Below are 6,978 nucleotides of genomic sequence, written 5' to 3'. Positions count from 1 at the left end.
TTGTTGAACAACACCACTCCTAGATTATTAGAGAAATCTATAATTTCGGATTTAAAGGCGGGATTAGGGATAACAAAGCCTTGGGTGTAATCTAAAGTGAATCGTGCTAAATAAAGTAAGCTAGTGTATCTCGGGAGAGTGCAATAGTAAATTACTGTGATTACTCAGGAGAGATTTACGGTAAGATTAGCGTTCATGATTGATAGAGATGTGTTGGTAAATTTGTATGAGCATAAACAGAAGGGATTACATCAATAGGGGAAATCATTGCCTTAGCTTTTTTCTCATAATTGTTTACAACCTTATTAGTTTAGTTTATAGCTATTTAGTTACTTGCAAGCTAGTTGTTAAAGAACATTCAACTAAGATTTGAATATTTGGGAAGCTGGTTCTGAGAATTAGTGGGTCTGAAGATAGTGGTTTATAGGTTAATTCTCTGTGGATTCGACCCTGGGCGTAATACTCGGGTTATATTTGCAACGTCCGCAGAGTCCTTTTTATAAGGCATAGTTGGGCGTGATCAGTAACATATACTATCGTCATATATTGGCAAAAACAGTTCGACAATTTATTTCTAAATTATCTTTTTAATTTGTACTACAACATATTTCCTAAAGAGAAAGAAACGAAGAAAGAAAAAAATGCTACGATCCATGTGAAAAGTCATACTATATGACAACACATTCAAGCTTAAAGGAATTTTATCGGTGAATAAATGAAAAAAATAAAGGAAATTACTATTTCTTAGTAAATAAACAAGTCTTAACATAGTAGAATGGTACATTTATATAATGTCCTTATAATATGGTATTTGAGATTGTTATAAACTTTATAAACCATTTATTGAACTAAATGCATCATTCAAATGTTAGTATACTAACTTTGAATTAATGTCGAGTTGAATATCTGTATTTCCTATTAATTACATTCCAATCGCCCTTTATAACAATCAGAGACTAGTGAATTCATTGATCCATACAATTGTTCACGTACCAATAGAAGATTTGATAGCTACCGTAACGTCTACTTCCAAGTGGAACTTCGGGTTGAGGAGTTAATTGGAATGCTGTCAGTATATTAGAATCCTTGATTTGGTACTTACGAGTATAATTAATTATTTTGTATTCTTTAATACCAGCTTTAAATCCAATGCTCGCCTTAGTCTCTGTTTGTTACCAAAAATAGATAAATAATAATTTAAGTTGGTTGTATTTTTAAGTTGGTGATTGAGTGTGTGCTTCACAAGCTTTTTTTGGTTCCTTCAGACAATAAAACAAAACAAAGATCTCAACTAGTTCTGCCATATATGACAAGATTTTTTCACGTTCTATAAGCTATATTATGTTCATTCGTACCAATATAAGAATTTTTTGAAATTAAATCAACTTTTTTGTTTAAATTTTTTTGGAGCTCGAACACGAAGAATGAATAAAAAGTATGGATCATGATTCAAAAATTTCTTAATATACTATGTATTCAAAATATTTGGAATAAATATCTGACTCATCTCATTTGTCAAATGCTGCTCAGCAAAGTATGTTAATATAGAAGTACTTTTGGCAAAACATTACAATCTCGTTTTTCACTACCTGCCATAAAATAATTGATAAATGCAAAATGTACTCCTATAAGTAATAGGAATTGGAATATTGAGATTGGTAGCCTGTTTGGCCAAGCTTCTTCAATCTAAGTACATTTTTTCAAAAAAAAAAGTGCTTTTTCAAAAAAATATAGGAATTAATTTGTAACTATATCTCCCATCCCCATCTATCAACTTAATTAGCCTCCTTTAATCATGATATTCCTCCCAATTTCAAAAAAATTTGAAGTCATTCTGTCTTTCATACAAATCAACCAATCTCTCTCTCTCTCTCACAAATCAAACTATTATCTCTCTAAAATTATAGCATCATATATTTATCTGAATCAATTTCACCAACAATCATTAAAAAGCTTTAACTATTGACAAATCCAACGACATTATCTCTGAAATTGCAGGTAGAGGGGTCNGTACAAGTGGGCCAGATTTCAATGTCACTTAACAATCGTCCTCAAGGGACATTACCTGCAGATACCCAAATCAATCCAAAAGATCAGGGCCCAAAGCAGCTGATGGCGGTGAGTCTCCGGAATGGCAGGGATCTAGATGTTGAGCAAGAGAGAGCTCGAGAAAACATACAGGCTGAGACACTCATTCCAGTGCCCATTGAGCTGTATGAGTCTATGGGATTGACAGAGGTAACAATCTAGCCCGCACCTGAAGAAAAGAATATGCAGCAAGAGACTGAGACAGTAGCTGAGCCAGTAGTTGAAACAGTAGCTGAGAAAGACAAATCTCAGGTGATTGGGAAGAAAAGACCTCCTGCACCATTTCCACAAAGGTTGGCCAAGCATCAAAAGGAGCAGTATAAAAAGTTCTTGGAGATGCTAAAACAAATCCAGGTAAACATTCCATTGATTGAAGCTTTAAAGGAGATGCCAGGATACGCTAAAATGATGAAGGACTTGATGTCTCGGAAGTTTGACTTTCAAGACTTGTCCACGGTGACACTTACTCAGACCTGTAGTGCAGTGGTATCTAGACCTGTTGCTGAAAAGCTCTCTGATCCAGGTAGTTTTACAATTCCATGCACTATTGGGAACTTTGCCTTTGCTAAGGCACTCTGTCATTTAGGGGCCAGCATTAATCTCATGCCCCTGGTTATTTATAAGAGGTTGGGCATTGGGAGAGCTAGACCTACCTCTATGTTGTTGCAGCTGGCCGACAGGACTGTGAAGCGTCCATTTGGGATCCTTGATGATGTGCTTATTCAGGTGGGGAAATTCGTGTTCCCTGCAGATTTTGTAATCTTGGATTGCAAAGTGGATGAAGAAATTCCTATAATCTTAGGACGACCATTCTTGGCCACGGGGAGAGCTTTGATTGATTGCGAGACTAGGGAGCTCAAGATGAGGCTCAATGATGAAGAAATTATATTCAATGTGTAGAAATTGATGAGGCGACCAAGTGAGTTCGCAAATTGTTCTCTTATTGATGCAGTAGACGTAATTGTAGAGTCTGATGATGAGGCGTTGACGGTTGAGGACCCCCTTACTGCATGCTTGACGAATTTAGATGAGGTGAATGGTGAGGATTTGGCGGAATGGGTGTTGGCATTGGAAGGTAAAGGGTTCTGGGACAGAAATTTAGAGTTTGAGCCTTTACACTTAGAAAAGAGAGAGACCCCTCCAGCAAAACCATCCATCGAAGAACCACCTAAGCTGGAACTAAAGCCGTTACCGGCCCACCTCAGGTATGAGTTTCTGGGTCCCAACTCCACATTACCTATTATTATCTCATCTGGTTTGTTAGATGTGCAGGTTCAGCAGCTTATACAGGTACTAAAGGAGTGCAAAACTGCCATTGGGTGGACCATGGCAGACATCAAGGGGATCATCCCCGCCTATTGCATGCATAAGATTCTGCTGGAAGAGGGGCACAAACCTTCAAGGGAACATCAGAAGAGGCTGAACCCAAATATGAAGGAGGTGGTGAAGAAGGAAGTGATAAAGTGGTTGGATGCGGGAATCATTTTCCCAATTTCTGACAGTAACTGGGTTAGCCCAGTTCAATGTGTGCCTAAAAAGGGTGGCATGACGGTGGTGAAGAATGACAACAATGAACTTATCTCAACAAGAACCGTCACAGGCTGGAGAATTTGCATGGATTACAGGAAGTTGAATCTAGCCACCAGGAAAGACCACTTCCCACTTCCCTTCATGGATCAAATGCTGGATAGATTGGCAGGGAGGTCACACTTTTGCTTCTTGGATAGGTACTCAGGGTACAATCAGATCTCCATTGCCCCTGAGGATAGAGAAAAGACCTCCTTCACATGCCCATACGGAATTTATGCCTTCAGGAGAATGCCCTTTGGCCTATGCAATGCACCCGCCACATTCCAACGGTGCATGATGGCCATATTCACTGACATGGTAGAAGATATAATGGAGGTGTTCATGGATGACTTCTCAGTGGTGGGGAATTCATTTGAGGAATGCCTAGTGAATCTGATGCGTGTGCTGAAACGGTGCATCGAGACTAACTTGGTTCTGAATTGGGAAAAGTGCCATTTCATGGTACAAGAAGGAATAGTCTTGGGGCACCGGGTGTCAAGCAAAGGAATAGAGGTTGATAGAGCAAAGGTTGATGTCATAGCAAAGCTGCCGCCGCCAACTTCAGTCAAAGACATAAGAAGCTTCCTTGGACATGTCGGGTTCTACCGGAGGTTCATTAAGGACTTCTCCAAAATCGCCAACCCTCTCTGTAAGTTGTTAGAGAAAGATCACCCTTTTGTATTTTCTGATGATTGCAGGGTAGCTTTTGAGGAGTTGAAGCAAAGGCTGGTCACAGCACCAATAATCGTTGCCCCCAACTGGGAGCAACCGTTCGAATTAATGTGTGATGCTAGTGACTACGCAGTGGGGGCAGTGCTGGGCCAGTGGAAGGACAAATTGATGCACCCAATCTACTATGCTAGTAGGACGCTGAGTGGAGCCCAGTTGAACTACACAGTGACAGAAAATGAGATGCTAGCTGTGGTATTTGCTTTTGACAAGTTCCGGTCCTATCTGATAGGATCCAAGGTAATCGTATACACTGACCATGCAGCTCTCAGATACTTAATAGAAAAGAAGGACTCTAAGCCACGCCTGTTTTGTTGGGTGTTGCTACTGCAAGAGTTCGATCTTGAAATTCGTGACCGCAAGGGCACTGAAAATCAAGTCGCTGATCACCTATCACGACTTGAAGGAGTTGAAAATGTAGTAGAAATGGAGGAGATTCTGGAAACTTTTCCAGATGAGCAGCTGCTCGTTACCACTCATCAGGCCAGTGATATTGTTCCTCACGACCTATCATCGGTCCAGAGGAAGAGATTCTTTCGTCAAAGCCAATTGTATTACTGGGATGAGCCCTACTTGTTTAGAATATGTCTTGATAACATGATCCGGAGATGCATCCCCGAGATCGAACAATCTTCTGTCTTGCAGGCTGTCACGCTTCGGCGTATGGCGGTCACTTTGGAGGAATCAGGACAGCAGCTAAGGTGCTAGAGGCCGGATTTTTCTGGCCAACGGTGTTCAAGGATGCTCACTTGTGGGTCAAGGGCTGTAATGAATGTCAACGCACCGGGAACATTTCCCGGCGTCACGAGATGCCCATGAACCCAGTTCAAGAGGTGGAAGTGTTTGATGTTTGGGGGATAGATTTCATGGGTCCCTTCGTCAGCTCCTATGGCAATAAATACATTCTTGTTGCTGTAGACTACGTGTCCAAGTGGGTGGAAGCTGCAGCATTACCCACCAATGATGCTAAGGTGGTGGTCGGGTTTCTAAAAAAGAACATATTCACCCGCTTTGGGACACCGCGCGCAATTATCAGCGACGGGGGCACTCATTTCTGCAACCGGGCCTTCGAGAAGTTGTTGGCTAAATATGATGTGCACCACAAGGTGGCTACTCCGTACCACCCACAGACTAGTGGCCAGGTTGAGGTGTCCAACAGAGAGATGAAGAGCGTATTGACAAGAACTGACTGGTCAAGGAAGCTAGATGATGCACTATGGGCTTACAGGACAGCTTTCAAGACACCAATTGGTATGTCACCATATAAGTTGGTGTTTGGGAAGGCCTGTCACCTACCTGTAGAACTTGAACATAAAGCGTGGTGGGCACTGAAACAGCTGAACTTAGACTTGGAAGCTGCGGGCACGTCAAGAGTCACTGAATTACATGAGCTAGAGGAGTTCCGGTATCTTGCTTTTGAGAGCACAAGGCTGTATAAGGAGAGAATGAAGAGGCTTCACGATCAGAACATCATTGAGCGAAATTTCAAACCTGGGGACAGGGTATTGCTTTATAACTCAAGACTGCGGTTGTTCCCGGGTAAGCTAAAGTCAAGGTGGTCTGGACCATTTCGCGTGGTTGAAGTGTTTCCATCCGGAGCTGTGGAAGTTGCTACTGAAGATGACTCTCGTACATTTAGAGTCAATGGTCAGCGGTTGAAATTGTATATGGGTATGAACGAGCCTAAGGAGATGACCGAGCTGCATTTGAATGAACCCCAGAGGTCGAGCGAACCTTAATTGCGCTCATATGAGACGTGCCGCGACGTTAAATCAGGCGCTACGTGGGAGGCAACCCATGACATTGTTGTAATTGTAACCTTTTTAGTCTATTCAAAAAAAAAAAAAAACTGGGCGTTAGAATCAGAGAGGGGCCTCGACCGCGGTTCCACCACGACCGCGGTCAAATGGCCTCTCTGAACCTCACTGCTCGTGGTTCTACCGCGACCGCGGCAGAACCGCAGCAGACCCAGACGCGGCCAGGTAAGTAGGTAAGTTAATTTTTTTTTAATTTGTTTTACAACCTTTTAACCTAAATAAAAATCACCACCCCCCTCCCCCTTCTATTCCCACATCCATATTTCAGCCCCCCTCTTCTTCTTCCTCTCTCTTAAATTACTCTCTTCTCTTCCTTCTCCTTCAACCCCCTTCCTCCCCAACCTCCATTAACACACCTCCACTTCTCCCTCTCTTCAACTCAAGTAAGTTATTCTTCTCTCTCTCTATTTCTTTCTCTTCTAAGTAGTATATTTTGTTAAGTTATTAGTTTCAACTAAACCCTAGTTAGGATTAGTGTAAAAATTTGTATTTTTTTTTGCTTTCTTTTATGTTTGCCATTGTTGTAGTTGATGTTTATGAGGTTTTTTGGTGCCAAATTGATTGGGTCTCCATTATTAAATAATTGTGAAGTTGTTTTGGTGGCTTGGAGGCCTAAACTAGATTTTTGTGGTGTGGTATGGTATTGGGTCATGTGTTGGCCGAAATTTTGGTACTGTGTTGTATATTTTTGGGGTGTTTTAAGCCCAACCTAGGTTTGGGGTGTTGTAATTGATGGTTGATGATGTGTAGTTGATTGGTGGTATGGTTGTAGTTG

This window comes from Nicotiana attenuata, chromosome 8 (genome assembly GCF_001879085.1).
Source record: "Nicotiana attenuata strain UT chromosome 8, NIATTr2, whole genome shotgun sequence".
Taxonomy (NCBI): Eukaryota; Viridiplantae; Streptophyta; class Magnoliopsida; order Solanales; family Solanaceae; genus Nicotiana; species Nicotiana attenuata.
Note: the sequence above shows the minus strand (reverse complement) of the source record.